Below are 23178 nucleotides of genomic sequence, written 5' to 3'. Positions count from 1 at the left end.
TGTTGGGCCTACAATTTCTTCTAGCACATGCAGGGTTTCTGGTCTAAATTTGTTATCTACTTTGAGTTGAGTTTTATGCAGGGTAGGAGATAGGAGTAAAATTTCATTCAACTAAATACAGATTTCAAGTTTTCCATCACCATTTGTTAAAAAGGCTATCTTTGGGCATGAGGTTATGTCTCAGTGATAGAGTGCTTGTCTGGCATATGTGAAGCACTGGGTTCAATCCTCAGCACCACATAAAAATAAATAAATAAATGAATGTATTATGTTCATTTACAACTAAAAATATTTTTTAAAAGGCTATTTTTTCCAATGTATATTTTTGGCACCTTAGTCTAGTATCAGATAATTGTATTTATGTTGGTTTGTCTCTGTCTTCTATTCCATTCTACTGGTCTTCATGCCTGTTCAAAACAATTTTTATAAAGGTGGGCTGAGGTTATGGCTCGGTGGTAGAACACTTGCCTAGCACATGTGAGCCACTGGGTTTGATCTTCAGCACCACATAAAATAAACAAATAAAATAAAAGGTATTGTGTCCATCTACAACTAAAAAATATTTTTTAAAAAAATTAGAAAGGGCTAGGGATGTAATTCAGTAGTAAAGCACTTGCCTGGTATAAATCAATCCCTGAGTTACATCCCCAGTATTGCAAAAAAAAAAAGCTATCTTTCATCAATGAATGAAAAATAAACACAATCAAAGACAATTAAAAACTGGGAGAATCCATCATACTAAACTAACCATACAGGCTTAAAGGAATCTTACATCTGGAAACAAAAAAGTATCCCTACTGTAACAGTTTATATGAGGTACCCCCACAAAGCACTTTTTGTTCATGGAGGAAGTGAAACTTTCAGATTTTGAGATCCATAACTTTAGTAGATTAATCCATTTGCTGGATTAATAATCTGAAGGAATTAATGAGTGATAACTGTGGCAGGGAATTAATGGGTGATAACTGTTGGCAGGTGGGGCATGGCTGGAGGAAGTGGGTCACTGGGGGCCTACATTAGAGAGTACAGATTTTGTTTTGGGCTCCTCCACTGCCTCTGTGCTTCAGAGCTATGACTTTTCCTCTACCATGCCCTTTTGGCATGATGCTCTGCAGCATCTCAGTCTCAGAGCTGTAGATTGAGCCAACCATGAACTGAACCTCTGAAACTGTGGGTACATAAAAAAACATTTTCTCCACCAAGTTGTTCTTGTCAGGTATTTTGGTTACAAAAGAAAACTGAAACAACTACTACCATAAAAACATGAGAAGGAATAAAACTCACTGGTAAAGCAGATGTACAAATAAAAGGAAAAAATGGATCAAACTTTAACAGAACAGAAAACTACCAACTACAAAAATAAACAATAAGAGAGACAAAAAGAACCAAAGTATACAGAAAACAACCAGAAAATAATTAAACAAAATGGCAGGAGTAAATTTTTATCAATGATAACCTTGATTATTATTGATTATTATTAAACTTCCCAAATTATATCAAGTGGATGAATGGATAAAGAAGACACAATTATACTGCCTACACAAAACTCACTTTACAAATAAAGAAAGAAATTAGCCAGGCACAATGGTGCATGCCTGTAAACACAGCAGCTTTGGAGGCTGAGGCAGGAGGATCTCAAGTTCAAAACCAGCCTCAGCAACTTAGTGAATCCCTAAGCAACTTGGCGAGATCCTGTCTCAAAACATAAAAAGGGATGGGGATGTGGCTTAGTGGTTAAACATGCCTATATTCAATCCCTGGTACCAAAAAGAACAGAAACAAATTAGGACTGGAAAAGATATTCTATGCAAGAGGGAACTAAAAACAAGCAGGAGCAACCATGTTTATAGCAGATAAAAGAGACTTTAAGTTGAAAATTGCAAAAGGAAACAAGGTGACTATATAATCAAAAGGTGTCAATACAACAAGTGGAAATAACAATTATAAACCTATAAACACCAAATCCTGGAGTGCCCAATTTTATAAAGCAAACACTATCAGATCTAAAGAGACAAACTCCAGTACAATAATAGTTGGGGAACTCAATGCTCTATTGTCACAAATGGAAAGATAATCCAGACAAAAAAGTCAAAGAAACATTGGCATTAATCTATACTATAGACCAGATGGAACTGATTACAAACACTTATAGACCATTTCATGTAGCAGCTGGAGGATTCACATTGTTTTCATCAGCACAGGGAACATTCTGCAAGACAGACCATATATTAGGCCACAAAACAAGCTACAACAAGTAAATGTCATCAAAATCATACATCTTCTCTACCATATTGCAATAAAAATTTTAAAAAAACAGTAAGATGAACCTTCAAAATTAAACAAATATATGGAAATAAAACATGATGTTCTTGAATTAAAATGGGTCAATGAAGAAATCAAAGGCAAATTTTAAAAATCTTGAAACAAATGAAATGTAAATACTACATATCAAAACCTATGGAATACAGCAAAAGCAGTACTAGAAGGAAGTTTAGAGCAATAAGTATCTACATGAAAAAGAAAGAAAATTATATCAAATAAATGATCTAACAATGAAATTTAAGGAACTTAAAAAAGCAAGAACAAACCAAACCCAAAATTAGTAGAGGAAAATAAATAATAAAATCAGAGCAAAAATAAATGAAATAAAGACACAAAAACAAAGGATCAATGAAAGAGTTGATTTTTAGAAACAGAAACAAAATTGACAAAGCATTAGCCAGGCTAACCAAGAAAAGAGAATAAAGAATTCCCAAATAAATAAAGTCAGAGATGAAAAAGGAGACATTACAACTAATACCAAAGAAATACAAAGTATCTCTAAGCACTGTTATGAACAACTATATGTCAACATATTGGAAGACCTAGAAAAAATGGAAAAATTTCCAGAAATAAAAATCCTACCAAAATTGAATCTTAATGATACAGACAATCTGAATAGACCAGTAACAAACTATGAGATTGCATCAGTAATAAAGTCTTCCAATAAGAATAAAAAGCCCAAGACTTATTGGCTTCACTGCTAATTTCTATAAATCATTTAAAGAAGAACTAAATTCTTCTTTAGAAAAATGATCCATTCTTCTCAAACTAAAAATTTGAAAAGTATGGAACTCTGCCAAGCTAATTCTACCAGGCCAGCACTGCCATATCATCAAAACCAGACAAAGGCAAAATAAGAAAACTACAGAATCATATCCCTGGTGAACACAGATGTAAAAATTGTTAACTATTAAATAATAGAGTAAACTGGATTCAGCAGCACATCAAAAAATTATACACAATGAACAACTGAGAATTAGTCTGAGGATACAAGGATGCTCCAACATATGCAAATCAGTAACATAATACAACACATCAACACATTGGAGGACAAAATATGATCATTTTAATGTGTGTAGAAAAAGCTTTTGACAATAGTCAACATTGCTCTAAATTTTTTTAAAAAACTCAAAAATTTGGTAGATAAAAACATACCTCAAACCAGTAAAGGCTACATATGACAAACTCACAGCCAACATCACAGTAGATGGTCATGAGTGAAGAAGACAAGGATATTCACTTGCACTACTCCCATTATCAACATAATAATACTGAGTCTTAGCCAGAGTAATTAAGCAAGAAAAAGAAATAGAGGGCCTCCAAACTAGCAAAGAGGAATCAGATGATTCCTATTTATAGATAACATGATGTTCTATGTTAAAAAAAAAAACTAAAAACTCCACCAAAAAAAACTATTTGAACTGATAAATACATTCAGGAAAACTGCAGTACAAAAATACAAAATACAAAAGACAGTAGCATTTTTATACACTAATAACAAACAAACCGAAAAAATCTCACAACAGCCTCCTGGAAATAAAATGCCTAAAAATAAATTTAACCACAGACACTGATGAAAGAAATTATAGAGGACACAAAAAAATGGAAAGACATTTTATGTTTATGCATTGGAAGAATTAATATTGCTAAAATGTCCATACTATCCCCAAGCAACCTACAAACTCAGTGTAATCACTAGCAAAATACCAATGGCATTCTTCAAGAACTAGGAAGAAACAGTTACAACATTCTGAAGACTCAAAAGAGTCTTTTGTTAAGTCCCCCAAAGAGCCAAAGAAACTCGTCTTGCCACTACCTTGTTCAGACCATATCTTTCACCCAGATAATTGCAGAAGCTTCCCAACGTTGCCTGCTTGGTATTACTCCACTTCAGACTACTCCAAACTCCCTGCTACTATTTCCAAATACAATTGATGGTATTCTAAACTTGATGGTATTTTTTCCAAATACAAATCAGAATGTCACCTCTTTGATTAAAATAATTCAGAGGCTTCTATACAGAAACTCTCTGTATAATTTTTGCAACTCTTCTGAAGTAAATATAAAATGGTCTTATATATAAGATTAAAATAGTTTTTGTATTCACCCTCTCCTTCTCAACTGTGTAGTTCCCTTTAAGAAAGTCAAAAGAAATGAGAGTTGAAAAATTTCCAAAACAAATATTAAGGATTTCAGATACAGAGTAACTAAAATACTTTCTTCATTGCATTACCAAATATGTCACAATGAGTTTGGTCTGCTACAACTTTATTTTATTGTTATAAAGATAAAAGATATAGAAAATTAAGATTTTTGACCAACTTTGATTTTACAAATTCCATAATGTCGAAAGTATTATTTTAAGTTAAAAATCTACCAAACCAATTTAGCTAAAATATAATTGTATCAAAGTTCAGTAACAGATTATGTGTCTCAATTAGAGGGAATCCTTAAGAGAGAAAAAATTGTATGAAAAGTACAGCCCCATGCCAAGGGTATAAGTTTGATAAAACCAGGTAATCCGGGGAAAAAAAGTGTCTAATTTCATGTTTTAATTATATTTTAAAATATTTAGTCAGAAAATTCTGCTAATAAATCAACCCTTAGTCATATAGCTGAAAAACAGTTATGACTATGACATAGAACCCTACAGAATAAAATAAAATATTTTATATAATTATATATATAATTATTTAAACAAATGATTATTCTGGTTCTCTTGTTTTGCTATAAGTTTATATAGGGCCTTTTGTATCTTCTGGAGAATTCTGTTAAGTCCTCAAACCTGAGACCAATAGTCACCTAAAGACAGGTGCTGACTTGGAAAGAAGTGGACAAACTAGTTCAGTGACTACCAGCCACCTCTAGTTTATCTAGGAGAAACACAGAGAGACACATTTAAAACAGAAGAGATATGATTTTTTTCAATGTTTTAAGAAATGAGAGCATACTGGTATTTTATTTTCTTCCTCCTGAGGGCATTCTCTCCTTCCTCAAGTCAGGTCAAGTAGGAAGCAAGCAAATTCTTTTTGCTTAAATTTGTTTAACCAGTTCCTTTCAGTTTCTCAGAAGAGGAAGAAGTCATCTCACTCTGCAACTGATGCTTGCTGAGCTGTACATATTCGCAGGTTTTCCCTGTACCACCAGAGTAGAATACAAGAGGATTTTTGGAAAATCTCACAGCAACCCCAGACCTCTAAGGAGCACCAGGACTCGTGCCAGACTGTCTTTTGGAGGGATCTGAAAGCTGACCCCCAACATTAAAAGAGAAGGAAGCAGTGGGAGCTTCCAAGATTATTGGGTACAAGGATGGCATATTTCTCTGAAGGCCCAGTAGATTGTATGGAAGGTAGCTGACTAGAGCCATTTTGAAATGACCTTGCCTAAAAGGGCTGCCTGCCAGAGAAAGGAGTATCCCCAGAGATGTAATATCAAAATGTAGGAGTTAAAGGAGAGTCATTAAATCATTACTGATCCTGCCAAGGCCTCCACAAAGATCTCTGAAGTGGTCAAACAAGGCACAACACAAAGAGCCTGCAGTTATGCATCTGTTATTGTGACAGAGGTACCAACAGCTAGATTGTGTGGCAGCCAATCAAGAGAGATTGCTGTTTGCCCCTAATCTCTACCCGTGGAGCCATACAAGACTAGCATAGGGAGTGAAGGTCCAGAATACAATCTAGTTCCCTTTGTCCATTTCTGGTCTGCAGAATGTAGGGCCAATCCTGAGCTAAGAAGAGGAAGAAGGTTTTGATTTGTGTAAGACATTAATTTTTAAGTTTAAATTGTAAAATATACTCATCTTGCTCAAAAAATAAACAGTAAATAAATAAAAGATCACCAGTGAAAAGTCTTGCTCCAACCTGTTTTGATGACACTAATTCTGCCTAAAAGGTGACTGGATTATATGTATTCATTTCTCTATTAGTTTCCTATACCTACTTTAACAAATCAATGCAAATATGGGGGTTTAAGACAACAGAAATTTATTCTCTCAAATTTCTGGAGACCAGAAGTCTGAATTCAATCATTGAGTGGAAACCAAGGGGGCAGCAGGGCTTGCTCCAGAGGTTCTAGATTCTGTTCCTTGCCTTTTCCAGCTTCTAGTGGCTGCTGTCATCCCTTGACTCATAACTTCATCATTCTGTTCTCTACCTCCTTGTCTTCTATGTGTTCAATTTCACTCTCTTAAAAAAGAATACATGTGATGGCATTTAGAGCCCACTCCCATAATCTAGAATAATTTCCTAAACATAATCGCATCTCTTGTCATATAAGGTAATATTTAGAGGTTCCCAAGATTAGGAATTGGATCAGTCTTGGTAGGCTATTATCTAGCATACCAGTTTCTTATGCATATCTCCAAATATAAGAAAATTCAAGCATATACAAAAATATATTCCCATTTTTTCACTTTCTCACACAAAAAGTAATTGACTATATATGGTTGTGCGACTTGGTTTACTGATTTAGCAATATGTGTTAAAATCTTTCTACATTGATGCACAGAGAGCATCCTCCATTTTTACAAGTACACAGAAAACCAGTGAATGGACATTTAAAATTTGTTTAGCCAGTTCCTTTCAGTTTCCATTGATTGCCATTACAAACAATGGCAAAGTAAACAATTTTGTAAGTGTGCATGTACATATACATACATGTTTACAAATATCTTAGGATAATTTCCCAGAATCAAAATTTATTGCCAAAGGGTATATGCACTTGTAATTATGTGTAGATACTGCCAAATTGCCTACCTAAGGGATATATCCATTTATACTCCCATCAGTAAAGTATCAGAGTGCCAGTTTCTCCATGTCCTCTATAGCAGAACATATTGTCAAAGAACATTTAGATTTGTGCCAACTTTATAAATGAAAAATGTTATCATGGTGATATATGTGTGTGTATGTGTGTACATTATTTTTAAGAATTGTAGAATGTTCCACTGTATGAATGAAACAAATTCTAAAGCCATTTTACTATAGTCACACATTTAATTTATTTATTGTTTGAAACAGTGCAGTGATAATCTCTGAGCATATATATTTTCCCACATACTGGACTGCTTCCTTAGAATACATTTCTAGCAGTGCATGTGCTCAAAGAGTATCTAATGTACTTAAATACATATTACAAAAATAGGCTTATATTTTAACCAGTAGCATATGAGGGTCAGACATCAAAATCTGAATTACAATTATTTATAGGAATAACTCAGAATACTAGTAGAGGGATTTAGCTCAAGAATATATGTGGAACTTAGTATGTTGCTAGGTATTTTCCTAAACCCTTTATATGCATTATCTCAATTATGAATCCCATTTTAAAGTTGCAGAAACTGAGATATCCATCTCCTAGCCAAAAGACTGTCTGTGTGTGTTTTCAAGCCCAACCACAGGCATTACAAAGACTTTGCCTGGTAGACCTCACAGGAGAAAGGGAAGCTGCCTCTCCCATGTAGATGACTTCATGTAGGGCCTTTAGCAGAGTTTTCCTTATCAGGAAAAATGAAACCCTGAAAACCCTTTCATACACTGAATCTGTAAATTTCCACTCCTAACCCTCCTCTTCCTCCTCCTCCTAGGTCCTGGGTCCAGAAAACTGCATGCATCTTTTGGTTTGGGACTTCCTCAGCAGTAAAACCATCCCCAACTCTGTGCTGATTGACCTGCCCCTCCACCTGTATACTATTCCATGGAAAGAAATAGAACAGATGGGAGTTGGCTTTCTCTGATTTAGCATTTTTTTTACATTACACAGTGGGTAAATGCTGAATATTCCTTTCATTTTGTTTTAATCAGCTACTTTGACACCTGACAGCTTGGTTGTCTCCAGCTTAGCTGAGGTCCCGGCAGAAACTACAACCAATAAATGTTAACTAGTTGAATATTTCCAGCTAGTAAATGGTGGATCCCAGATTTGAACCCTGGCTGTTTTCTAAAAAGTATTCTTTACTTTATATGTAATTAGTTGAGAGTAATTTAACCCACAAGATGAACTATTCCATGCCATAGTTCACAAAATGGTAAACTCTGTAATAAGACTTACTAATTCATTGTAAACAATACATGGGGTTTCGGTATTAATTTTCAACCTGAATCCTCCACCCACCCTGAAGCCAAGTGTGAGACTGAGATACCTTCTCCTGGATCTACACCCTAGAGAATTCTCATTAACTATATTTCAGGATTACAAGTTTGAGGCCAGCCTGAAAAATACCCTGAAATTTGCTTCCATCTAAATACCCTGAAAAACTTTTGCCTGCTTTTTTTTTTTATCTGAAAAGAATTCCCTCACAAATCTAAACCATGATGCCTTTTTATTGTGAAATGGGAATCACATTATCACATCATATTTGGTATTAACTTTATATCCAGGTATATTCAGTAGTTTCAAGGCAAGATATCACTCAAAAACAAATCTCTTCTCAGTGTCTTCAGATTAATATCACTATGACAGGGTTAGGGGTGTAACTCAGTGGTAGGGTACTTGCCTAGCATATGAAAGACGGTTTTAATCTACCCTATAACTTCTACCTTTCTGTATCTTTAAAGTGTGTCTCTTGTCCGCAAAGAAAAATCTAAACCAAGGAACATAAAAATAAACTATTTGTTTCTTTGACCTGGCGTATTTACTCTCTTCACAGTTAACATAGTTACTGATAAAGTTGGACTTATATCTACCGTCTTAGTATTTGTTTTCTACTTGGCCCATCTAGTTTATGTTCCCTCTTTGTCTTTGTGTGTGTGTGTGTGGGGGGGTCCCGGGGATTGAACCCAGCTTTTCCACTGAGCAACATCCCCACTCCTTCAATTTTTATCCTGAGACAGGGTCTCACTAAATTGCTGAGGCTGGCCTCAAACTTGTAATCCTGCTGCCTAAGCCTCCCAAGTCACTGGGATTACAGGCATGCACCACAATGCCTGGTTCTCTGCTTTGTTTCTGATCAATACCCTTTTTCTAGATTTCCTTACACTGATGTTTTGTCATTGATTTAAGTAAATTTACATGAAATAAAATGCACATATATCAAAGGTATGGTTTGATGACTTTTAACAAATGTATTCATTTAAGCAACCATCACCTTGATCAAGATATATAACATTCTATACTTCCAGTTTTCATGTCCCTTTCCAGTTAATACCTCTCCTGATTATATATTTAGTCTGTTTCAGGACCTCATTTAAGTGGAATTAAAAAAAAAAAACACCTACTCTTTTATGGCTTTTTTTCATACATTATGTTTGAGATTAATTCATGTCACTTTTTTAAATTTCTGGGTAGTATTCCATAGTACAGATGTAAGACCACAATTTATTTATGTATTCTACTACAGAGCATTTGAGCTGTTCTGTCCAGCAGCTATTATAAATAAAGCCACTATGAGCACTGGCATACAAGTGTTTCTGTGGACATATCTTTTTATTTATTTTGGGTAAGTACCTAGCAGTGCTAAGCCATGGAGAGTTCTAGTAACTTTGTGTTTAATTTCTAGGTCATGACATGCATTTTTGGCTTATTACATCCTAATACAAAGTGGATTTTTTTCATTCTCCTGATATTCCAAGAATCTAATAATTCTTGAAATTTATTTATCCTTCTCAATTATTTTGAATGTTCTCATGCATTTTATCTCTACAAATAACAAAGTCAACACGTGACAATGTCTTGTACAGAAATTATCCATTTATATTATTCATTATATATTTTTTCATATGTTCTTCTTCTTGAATTTCTGTTCCATCATTTTGTTCTTGCCTGAAGAAATCCTTTAAATTTTTTTTAAAGCAGGTCTGTTAGAAAGGAATATCCCTTAGTCTTTTTCTGAAAATGCCTTTACCTTATCTTCATTTTTTGAAGTTTTTTTTTTGTTTGTTTGTTTGTTTTTTTTTTTTTTTTACTAGACTAAAATTCTAGGCCAGGTAGTGTAGAAGCACAGATGTTACAGATGATCTTTATCTGCCACCAGACAGGATTTCTCCCTTTTACCCCATTAGGAAATATGGGTCAGTGGCAATCAATTCAATCTAATCAGAAAATGTGTTTGATCAAATATATATTAGTAAAACTCTGGTATGTTCCTGTTCCTACATGCTGGAAGTCATAGGTGTCCTCAGCTCTAGAAGTTAAGACAATTTGACCTTTACAAGTTTTCAGTTTTGCTCTTTAGCCTCCTACTTCATTCAGCTTCAAAACCTGGCAAATGTCTTGAAGGGGAAACCAGCCATGTGTTTTAAGTAGAATTCCTCCCTGGCAGCACTGTACAATTTACAGATTACAATCTGCCATTTAGAAGTTTTTGGGCTAGTTCCAATATTTCTTGTGTAGCCACAAAACTATGAAAATATTCAAAGATGTCACAATAGCACCATGCAACTGCTGAAAAGAAAAAAAAAAGACTGCTGATTTATCTGTCCCCAAGAGAAGTTCTTTGCCTGGACCAAGGCTGATCCATATACCCTATAAACCTGAAAGAAACAAAGGTGGCAATTATCAGGTCACTTTGGAACAATTCTCCCTTTTTGTCATTTTAATTCATTTAGTCCTTATGTTTGTAGGTCTCTAATGTCTCTAAAATGTTGTTGTTGTTGTTTTTCTTTTTGTTTTTGGTTCTAGGGATTAAACACAGGGCCACACACATCCTAAGAGCCCCCTCTACCTCTGAGCTATACCCCTATTCTTATTAGGTAATAAGGGTGAGTGGCTAATCAACCCAATCCAATCAGAAAATGTTCCTTTGTAATGTATCTTATTTTATCTAGTGGAAGAGTAGGCCTATGGCAACCTATTTCATTGCAATATTACATGAAAGTCATATTTACAGTGCAATATTAACTTGCACTTAAAATAAAAAAACCCTGTATATATACCATATTTTCTTTATCCATTCATCCTCCAACCAACACCACTGGTTCTATTATTTGGCTATTGTGCATTGTGCTGCTATAAACATGGATACAGGTGTATCACTACAATGTGCTTACTTCCATTCTTTAGGACAAATACTGAGAAGCAGTATAGCTGGGTCATACAGTGGTACCCTTCCTAGTCCTTGAGGAATCTCCATACTGATTTCCATAGTGGTTGTACTAATTTACATTCACACCAATAGTGAATAAGAGTTGCCCCCCCATCCCAATCCTCACCAGCATTTAATAGTGCATTTCATTGTATTCTTGATGCTTGCCATTCTAACTAGACTGAGAGAATCTCAGTGTAGTTTTGATTTGCGTTTCCCTGATGGCTAAAGATGCTGAACATTTTTTTTTTTCATTCAACAGTCAGTCATTTGTACTTCTTTTGAGAAATGTCTGTTTAATTTATTTGCCCATTTATTGACTGGGTTATTTTTTAATGTTGAGTTGGTTGAGCTCTTTATAATTCTGGATATTAGTTCTCTGTTGGAGGAAAAGCTGACATATTTTCTTCCCATCGTCCAGCTGTTTCTTCACTCTGTTGTTTCCTTTGCTGTGAAGCTTTATATTTTGATGTCATCCCATTTATTAATTCATTATCTTATTTCCTGAACTTTAGGAGTCTTATTCAGAAAGCATTTGCATGTATATCAAAGTATTTCCCCTATTTCTTTCTTCTAGCAGGTGCAGAGTTTCTGGTCTAATATTTAGGCCTTTAGTCCACTGAGTTGACCTTGTGCAGGGTGATGGTTAGGGGCAAATTTCATTCTTTAAAATATGAATTTCTAGTTTTCCCAGCACCACTTGCTAAAGAGGCTTTCTTTTCTCCAATGTATGTTTTTGGCACCTTTGTCAAAAACCAGATGACTACAGTTGTGTGGGTTTGTCTCTGTGTCTTCAATTTTATTCCACTAGTCTCCCTGTCTTTTTTTTTATACCAGTACCCAGAATCTCCAGGCTATAGCAAAGGCAGGCTATAGCAGAGGAAAGTCTATAAACTATGAATGCCCATTCTACTAAAAAAAGAGATATTTCAAATAACTTAATGATGCGTCTTAAGGTCCTAGAAAAGAAAGATCAAATCAATCCTAAAACTAGTGGAAGGAAAGAAATACTAATGATTTGAGCTAAAATTAATGAAACAGAAACTAAATGAACACTACTGAAGATAAAAAAGAGTTGATTCTTTGAAAAAATAAAAAGATTGTGAAACCCCTATCCAAACCAACTAAAAGAAAGAGAAAGAAGATCAAAATTAATAATAAAAGGGTGATGAAAATGTGAATATTTCAATTGAAATCCAGAAAATCATTAGGGAATATATTTAATACTTATATGGAAAAATTTCTAGACAAATAAGACCTAACAAAAATGAACCAAGAGACAGATAACAGCCCAACAAAGAAAAGTCTAGGACACAGATAAATTTTGCCAGATTTAAAAAAAAAATTAGTATCAATATTCCTCAAATTATTCCAATTATTGAATGAGAAGGAATGCTTCCAAACTCATTCTATGAAGTCTGTATCAACCTTATAACAAGACCATTTAAAGATACTTGAAGGAAAGAAAACTACAGACCTATATCACCAATGAGCACAGATGTAAAAATCTTCAATAAAATACTAGCAAACAGAATTCAACCACAAATAAAAAAAAAACATAAATAGCCAGGCACAGGGGCGCATGCCTATAATCCTAGCAGCTGGAGAGGCAGAGACAGAAAGATCACAAATTCAAAGCCAGCCTCAGCAATAGCAAGGGGCTAAAAAGCTCAGTGAGACTCTGTCTCTAAATAAAACATATAATAGGGTTGGGGATGTGGCTCAGTAGCTGAGTGCCCCTGAGTTCAATCCGCAGTACCTCACTCCCCCCCCCCCAAAAAAAATTGTAGGACAGGCACCTGGCATGCTAGTGCATGCCAGTAATCCTAGCGGCTCAGGAGGCTGAGGCAGGAGGATCACAAGTTCAAAGCCAGCCTCAGCAACTTAGAGAGGCACTAAGCAACTCAGCAAGACTCTATGGCGGAATGACCCTGGGTTCAATCGCCAATACCCACACCCTCCAAAAAAGATAATTACAACCTGATTATGTTGGTTTCCTCCCAGAGATTCAACATATGTAACTAAATAATGTAATACAAGACATAAATAGAACCAAGGATAAAAATCACATGATCATCTCAATAGATGAAGAAAAAGCTTTCAACAAAATTCAACACACTCTTGTCATTAAAAAGAACCCTGAGGGGGCTGGGGATGTGGCTCAAGCGGTAGACCGCTTAGAATCACACCTATAACTTTAAAAAAGATATATAGCCAGGTCCTACTCTTGATTCTCCAGTTCAGATCCAGGGCAAATCTAGGCATATATGTGTGTCCTTTTGTGTATAAACACACAGTCTCTCAACTCCAGTGATTCTGCCCCAGCTTTGTAGGAATCATTAATAAATTAATCACCAAATTTAACTGACCATATTTCATTCATTTAAAAATATTACACTAATATTAGTTAAGCACTTATTATATGCAAAGCACTATGCTACATGGAATAAAAAGGTGATAAAGACTGAAATTGGGATCCACCCAAAAGAAAGATTGCAGATATTATGGTTTGGATGTGAAGTGTCCCCCAAAATCTCATGTGTGAGAAAATGTAAGGTTTGAAGGAAAAATGATTGGGCTATAGCCTTAACCAAATCAGTGAATTAAGCCCCCCTTATGGGATTAACTGAATGGTAACTGGAAGCAGGTGGGGTGTAGCTGGAAGTAGTTCATTGGGGGTGTGGCTATGGGACATATATTTTGTATCTGGCAAGTGAAGACCCCTCTCTCTCTCTGCTTACTGATCATCATATGAGCTATGTCCCTCTGGCATACTCTTCTGCCATGATGGAGCTGGCTGTATATGGTCTGAGACCTCTGAAACAGTGAGTCCTTAAATAAACCTTTTCTCCTCTACAATTGTGCTGGTTGGATCTTTTAGTCACAATGGGAAAAAAGCTGACTAAAACAGCAGGGTTTTTTTAGTAAAAGCCATGACTTCAAATTGTTTTAATTATAATACCTACTTAAAAAGTTAGCTTCTAAATTATAATTATGATTGCTAGAAAAAAAAAATATACTATGAAACTATACCAGGCAGAACTTTAGTTGGTATTGGAGGATCAGAGGTTTCCAAGAGGAAGTGAATTAAGAGCTGAGATATGAAAGATGAATGGATATAAAACCAAGTTTATGGGAAAAGAGGAGCAGAAAGAGCAGTAGCTGCAGGTAATGGGAACAGCACATGCAGTGTTTTTGGGTAAAAAATGTGCTTGAATAACTGATGGCATGCCAGAACTCACAGGAACAGAGAATAGAATTCTAGCTAGGTTCATGAAGTAGGCAAGATACTTACCTTGTATGTCACACATGGAATTTGATCTTCATTCTAAAAGTAATGGAAAGCTATTAAATGAACACAGAAACAACAGAAAGATGACAATGGCTTTTCAGTAGCAGATGACCAGGTTTGTGTTTTGACAAAAACAACTACAACTGCCACTTGAAGAACAGGACTGGAAAGAAACAAGAGGAAAAACATGGAGATATTTGGGGAGCTGCTGAAATAGTCAAGAAGTAGTGATAGAATAAAGTAGAGAGGTAACAAGAAGATGAATTCGATAAAAAATTAAAAGCTATTTAAGACAGATTGGCTGTTTTCTTTCTTCCCACACAGCCCTGATTTTCTAGTTCTTAAAGCTAATGCAATAAGAAAATAGAAAGGAAATCAGGAGAGTCTACTATTGGGACCAGTAGGAAGGGAAAGGGAAAGGAAAAGGAGAGGAACTGGGAAATGAAATTGAACAAATTATGTTTTGTACATTTATAAATATGTAGGTATGAATCCCACTATTATGTGTAATTATAGTGTCCCAATAAAAAATATTTTTAAAAATATGAAATGAAGGGGCTGGGTTGTAGCTCAGCGGTAGAACACTCAGCTAGCCTGTGCGAGGTGCTGGGTTCAATCCTCGGCACCACATAAAAATAAATTAACTAAATAAAGGCATAAAAAAACCTAAAATGGATAAGTATTGTATTCATTTTCCTAAGGATGTTGTAAAAAAAATATCAAAACTCAGTGGCTTAAACAACAGTGATTTATTTTTTCATGGTTCTGGAGGTTACACATCCAAAATCAAGGTATTGGTAGGTCAAGGCTCTATCTGAAACCTTAAGAAGATCCTTCCTTGCTTCTTCCTAGCTTCTGGTGACTTTAAAGCGATCTTTACCATTCCTTGGCCTGCAGTTGTATAATTCCAATCCTTGTCTTCATTTATTCTCCCAGTGTGCCTTCGTATTCACATGATCATCTTCTTATAAGGATACTGATCATGGATTAGGGGATCCCCTACTCCAGTATGACCTCATCCCAAGCACATCTGCAATGTGAATATGACCAAGCAAGGTCATATTCTGAGGTACTGAGGGATTAAGGCCTCAACATACTTTGGAGGGCAAGGAGAGAAACACAATTCAACCTATATACAAATGCTCACATAAAATATTTCAGTGGCAGTAAACAGTAAAATGTGAAGTCTTCCTTTCCTTCTCCAGGCCTAAGCCAATCAATACAGAATAATCAAGTTGCCAAAGGCATATTTATTTTCTTATATAATATCATTTAAAGAAAAATAGATTGAGCTTTTTACTACTTGGACATGAGATTGTTCTTCAGGATAAGCTCTTTCCTTCTGAAAGGAGTGTTGTGCAGATATTTATCCTGGAAATGCACAATCCCTTTGTATCATGTGGGGAGCCAACCTTAGAATGAGCCTAAAAAATTCTAGAAACCTTGCTGAATCAAAATGACTCAAGTTTGAACATTTCCCATTACAATAATAATTACATCACCTTCACATGTAAATTTATTTTGAGGTGGGTTTTCTTTCAGTGGAAGTCCTAATGGATACCAGGTGTCATTAGGCATTGTACAATCATTGTCTTCCCACTGTTTCTGTGTTCAGAGTAATTTTTTATTTTAGAATTTAAAGAAAACACCCCATTCCATATGATTATTGATAAACAGCATGGAAGATAACCTAAATGTTAAAATGTCAAAGAAGAGAAAGATTAAGCTCATATATACTTTGGTTTTCCTTTCATGCCAAAGATTCTGGAACACAGACAATACAGGACAATACTTTTGTGTAAATTTTGCATAAATGAAAGCACAACAGCAAAGATAAAGTACATTGTATTATTTTTTTTTTTTGAGAGGGGGTACTGGGGATTGAACTCAGGGACACTCGATCACTGAGCCACATCCCCAGCCACATTTTGAATTTTATTTAGAGACAGGGTCTCACTGAGTTGCTTAGTGCCTCATTTTTGCTGAGGCAGGCTTTGAACTCACAATCCTCCTGTCTCAGCTTCTGGACCTGCTGGGATTACAGGTGTGTGCCACCACGCCTGTCTACTTTGTATTATTAGTCCATTCACAAAACACATCAGATTGTGAAGACTCTTTGGAGTGACTCTATATCTCAAAATACATAAACCTTGAATTTGCTACACATTGCTTATAACCTGGCCTCTCAAAATGTGCTAGTCAGCTTTTCATTGCTGTGAACAAAATACATGACAAGAACAACTTAGAGAAGGAAAAGTTTATTTTGAGCTCTTGGTTTCAGAGGATCAGGTCTATGGTTGGCCAACTCCATTGTTCTGAACCTGGAATGAGGCAGAACATCATGGTGGAAGGGTATGGAAGAGGAAAATTGCTCAGCTCATGGCAGCCAGGAACCAGAGTCAGAAGAACCAGGAACAAGATATATAATATCAAAAAGTACACTCCTAGTGATCTGCTTCCTCCAGCCATGCCCCATCTGCCTATAGTTACCAGCTAGTGATCCATAAAATGCATCAGTCCAATGATTAGGTTAAAGCTCTCATAATCTGATCATTTCACCTCTGAACATTCCTACACTGTCTATCATGAGCTTTTGGGGGACAGATCACATCCAAACCATAACATTCCACCGTTGTCCCCAAAGAGGTCATGTCCATCTCACAAAGCAAAATGCATTTAGTCCATCTCTAAGAGCCATCATAGTCTTAACAGTTCCAGCATTGCCCAAAAGTCAAAGTCAAAAGTCTCATCTGAGTCTCAAAGCAAACTCAACTGTAAGCCCCTGGAAGATTAAAACAAGTTACATATATGCAAAACACAATGACACACAGTAAACTTTCCCATTCCAAAAGTGAGGAAGAGGGGCATAGAAAGAAGGGATAGGACCAAAACAAGTCCTGTAGCACCACATCTAGCATATGTGGCACATGGCAGTGAGATGTGACATGAAATGTCTTGGGATTCTCAGAGCCTATGGTCTTTCTGGTTGCAGCCCACATGGCCTTTATCATAAATTGGCTGTAAGCAGCAAGCAGCTCTCCTCTATAGAAGTTCATGCTAGTGGCATCTCTTAATCTTGGGGGGATGTCAGCTGCAGTCCTGGGTTCCTTTTCACAGCTTCAAGCACTGCCCTCTCAGAGGATGCCTGTAGGGATTCCAACCCTGCTACATATACTTTTCCGGGCTGCTGAGACCTTGCTTCCAAATTTCTGTGGAAGCCTCCATGACCTACTAACTTCACAATAACCTGCATTCCTATAGAACCAGCATCACATGGACAGTGCCAAGGTCTTCCCTCAGCTTGAGCAGTAGTAGCCAGGCCCCCTTGGACCACTATTGCAGTGGCCTGAGTGCCTACATGGCTGAGCATGGTGAAAAGGATCTTGAGGAAAGAGTTTCCTGGCCCCCAGTGACCGAGCAGGGTGCCCCTAAGTTCTCTTAAATGAATTTTCACTTTTACACCTTTGAGTCTATGATAGGTGTAATCGTACTGATTCCTGAGATGACCTGAAGATATCTTTCCTACTGTCTCTATGCAAAGTACTTAACTTCTCTTTAGTGGTAGTTATTTCTTCAACAATCACACCTTTCTTGACCCAATTTCATGCACACTTTTCTGACCAAACTCCCAAGTTCTAAAAACCCTTCTGCCCTGCTTTGTGTTCCTGATTATTATCACAGTTAATCTGGCTAAAAGCTAAGAGCAGTACCCATGTCACTGTCTAAATGCTGTGTGGCCTTGAAATTCCTTCCTCCAGATTAATTAGTCCATCATCTTTAAATTCAGGCTCTCACAAAGTCTCAGGACTTGAAAAGAATATACACAAGTTATTTGCCCAAATGGAACTTATGCAACCTCTAGTTGAACTCCCAAAGTAGTCTTCACTTTCCTCTAAAACCTCATGCCCACAGTCTTTACTGTCAGCATTCCTTTCAGCATCCTAGTCTTCTGCACTCCTACCAGAAATGCCCACTAAGCTCTGCTTACGACATTCTAGGGCTTCTTCAGCTTGTATCTCCAAAATTTTCCAAACTCTTCCACAAACCAGTTCAAAGGTTTCTGAACCATCATATTAGCTACAGCAACAATCCCACTCCTGATATTAATGTATGTGTTAGTCAGACTTTCACTGCTGTGACCAAAATACCAGACAACTTAGAAAAGTGTATTTTCGGCTCAAGGTTTCAGAGGTCTCAGTCCATGAGCAGCAAACCCCATCACTTTGGGCATGAAGTAAGGCAGAATATCATGGCAGAATGGTGTGGAGGAGGAAACCTGCTCAACTCTGGCATCCAGGAAGCAGAGAGAGCAAAAGGGGCAGGGACAAGATGTATAATCCACAAGGGCATTCTCCCAGTGATCTCTTTCCTTCAGCCACATATTACCTCCCTAAAGTTACCACCAGTAATCCATTAAAATTATTAATCCAAAATGGGTCAGTCCATAGATTAGATCACACCTCTAATAATCCAATCATTTTACCTCTGACCATTTCTGCATTGTCTATCATGAGCTTTTGGGCACATGTCATATCAAAACTATGAAAAAGAGTATTCCGTGAACCAGCAGCATCAGCATCACCAATAATCCTGTTAGAAATGCAGTCTCAGGTCCCACTCTTGACCTGCTGTATCAAATGCAGAGTTCAACAAGATCTCCAGGTAATATGTTTACATTATTGAAGTCTGAAAAGCACTGGTATATTACACCATCAAGAGAAAGGTGCTGGGGCTGGGATTTTGGCTCAGCAGTAGAGCACTCACCTAGCACATGGGAGGCCCTGGGTTCAATCCTCAGTACCACATAAAAATAAATAAATAAAATAAAGATATTGTGTCCAACTACAACTAAAAAATAAATATAAAAAAGAGAGAGAGAAAGGTGCCACCAACAAGGAAATATCTGTGAAGTCATGGTCCCTAAAATGGTCAAGCTGATTTGCTGGCTATGCATCAGAATTACCTTACAAGCTTTTTTAAGCCAATGCTAACACCGAAGGCACAATTTAAATGGATCAGAGCTTTTGGAGTGGAGCGTAATATCAGAAAACCATTTTGAGAAGCTCTTAGTGGTTCTTAAGTACAGCTGCGACTGTGAATTATTAGTGCAGGACATTGTTCTCAAAGTTGAGGATGCAACAAAATAAGCTGGAACACTTGTTAAAACAGATGGCCAACCACCATGTCCAGTTTCCAATTTATGTAGTCTGAAATAGGACCCAAGAACATGCATTTCTAACAAGTTCCCAGGTGGTGCTGATGCTATTCTTTCAAGGACCACACTTTGAGAACCATTGATACAAAGAAATAAAACTGACTAAATTGGAAACTTAAAAGACTACTCAGGGACTCTCAAAGGCAAGATAATTCACCAGACTCCACAGAATAGAATGGTAGCTACAAAATGAAAAGAACAAGTACTGGGGAAGATACAGAGAAACTGAACTCCTTCTACAAAGTTGGAATGTAAAATGGTGTGGAAATTATAAAAAACAGTACAGAGTTCCCTCAATGAACTAAAAATAAAATTCCTATATGATCCAGCAATCTCACTTCTGTGTATATATTAAAAAAAAAAAATTGAAAGCAGGATCTCTAAGAGGGATTGGCACACATGTGATTTCTGCAGCATTATTCATGGTAGCCAAGAAGTGGAAGCAACCTAAATGTCAATCTACAGATGAATAAACAAAATGTGATATAAGCACAATCATGTGTCCTTAAAAAGAAGAAAATCCTGCCACACTCTAGAACACAGATAAAGCTCAAGGACATTGTATGCAATAATCCAGGCATAAAAAGACAAATACTATATGATTCTACTCATAGGAATGAGATTCCACTCATCTAAAGTAGACAAAAATCATAGAAACAGGAAGTAGAAAAATGGTTGCCATTGGCTGGTGAAGGAGAAAGAGGGAATTAATGTTTAATAGAGAGTTTCAGTTTCACAAGATAAAAAAGTTTTAGAGATCTGCTGCACAACACTGTGAAAACACTTAAGACCATTGAACTGTGTATTTAAAATGGTAAAGATCATGAATTTAATATTGTGATATTTTGCCACAATAAGTAAAAGTGATTCAATCAATTTAAGAAGTTGCTTTAATATATATACATATATATATTACTTTAATTTTTAGAACAAGATTTCTAAAAGAGATTTGAATACAGTTATTTTATAGGCTCACTGATACAATAAAACTAATTTTTCAATCAAGAAATATTTCAAATGTGAGTACAGGTATAGACTGGGTGTTTAACAAGCATGAAGCCCTTCAGTTGCCAGCACAAAAAAAGCAAGAAAATAGAAAGAGTATGATTTGTATGTATTAGACTCCTTTATGCTGTTCAAAGTGCTTTGGTTCTATGTGCATACATTCCTCTCCAGTATTCTCTCTGAATCATGAGGTAAAACATCATTAGACCACCACTTTAATCTCAAAACCACCTCCAATATGAATATCCTCAGATTTTATCAGATCCCCAAGGAATCCTCTCACCCAATTAAGATCCTCTAAGACGGTGTTTCTACTAGGTATAGTTCCCTTTAAAGGTATTCCCTGTAAAACCAAGAATACATGTATCAAATACCTCAGGTTAGCCTATATCTCTGTGCCACTGTCTCTCCCATTAAGACTGAGCTTTTTAAGATCCAAGAAGCTTATTTATATTCGTATCTCCAGCTCCTAGATGTGCACAATACTGTATTCAATGAAACCTAAAAACATGAATGAATGACAGAACCCTACATCTCCTTACTTTCATATTTTCAAAGAAGTGAAATGTTTTCTATGGGCAGATCATCTGAAAGGATTAGAGCAGGCAAAGGGTAAAAACAGAAAACAGAATACCTTTTCTTTTCAAGTGTCACAGTACTCATAGAATAAAGATGTAAGTTTTCTAAGCTAGACAGCTCACAATTTTTCCTAGAATTCCAAGCTCCCTACTGTGTTGATGACCAACTAGTGGTGAATATTTCAGCAACTCACAAGACCTACATATTTCCCAAGGAGAAGCTATTTAAGGATTATTTAGAGAAGTGACATTTTCATTCAAGAATTCCCCCCAAAATGAACCAGAAATTGTAACACAATAGTTAAGTGCATTTTGTTACAATATGACAGTGTTTTATTACAAACTGATTTTATAAGCAGAATAGCCTAGTGGTGAAAGAGCAGAGGTTCTAAAACTAGAATGGAGGATTTAAATCTTGGCAGTTCCCTTTCTAGCTATGTGATCTTGGGCATATTATTTAACCTGTCTGGGTCTCAGTTTCTTTATCAGGAAACAAGAGTTAGTTAATAGTAAACATCTTAGGGTAGCACGGATAAGTAGAACTTCCTATGACTATGGAAATGTTCTCTGCACGGACCAAATGCTAGCTACATGTAGCTACTGAGCACTTTAAATGTGGTCAGAGGGGCTGGGGATGTGGCTCAAGCGGTAGCACGCTCGCCTGGCATGCGTGCGGCCCGGGTTCGATCCTCCAGCACCACATACAAACAAAGATGTTGTGTCCGCCAATAACTAATAAATAAATATTTAAAAAAAAATAAATAAATGTGGTCAGAGCAAATAAGAAACTAAATCTTTACATTTTATTCTATTTTAACTAATTAAAATGTAAATTTGAATAGCCACAAATGAGTAATGACTACTATCCAGAAAAACACAATTTTAAAGTGTTGTTAGGATCATACAAACAAATCATTAGGAAAACATGTTTGCTATATATATCATACAGCATACCGAATTGTAGAAAACTGGTATGCAAGTGTAGGTTACAGTTTTATTCGATTCTTTTCTTAAATGTGGTGGATAATTCGTTTCCTTACTATTTATGTTTCCTATCTAATTCTTTCCGCTTTCAGGTGGCACAGCTTCAGGAAACACCAGACTAGTATACCAAGCCCCACCTGCCCTTCCTAAGACCAATGCATGTACAACATACTTAGGTTTTATTTTTCTGATGATTTTGCCAACTGTAACACATTTGATCCTGGCTTCTTTCAGACTCTATCTTCCACAAACACATGCCAATGTTTTTATTCTTTTTATCAGAATCTTTTAAGTGTTGGAATATATTAATTTCCTGTTTGGATAAATCAAGAGGATTTTATTATTGCACTTGACAAATTACTCAGCCATTCTAAACTCTAAAATATCTCATCAGGCTCACAAAACCACAGGAAAAATTACCATCACCTTGTTTTTATGATGAGATTAGAAAGGAATCAGAAAGGGTTATCTTTCACTCCATGTATATATCTGTTATCTTTGAAAATGCTGTAAGTTCTAAATTAATAATACTGTATCTCTTGACATAGCAACACTACTTTACTTCCCAAACAGTCCTATGACATCAAATTTGTTTTTCCTAGCAAAGACTCCTTCAAAAGTAACAGTTGATAAAGATTTCTTCCTCTTCCTACTGAAGAGGATGTAGCTAAGAATAAGAGAACAGTTGTCAGAAGAAATGAGAATTTAAAGTAAGAATTCTTCACATATCTAAGAAACAAACTGGACAGATATGGTCCTT

This window comes from Urocitellus parryii, chromosome X, assembly GCF_045843805.1.
Source record: "Urocitellus parryii isolate mUroPar1 chromosome X, mUroPar1.hap1, whole genome shotgun sequence".
Taxonomy (NCBI): Eukaryota; Metazoa; Chordata; class Mammalia; order Rodentia; family Sciuridae; genus Urocitellus; species Urocitellus parryii.
This window is presented reverse-complemented; position numbering follows the sequence as displayed.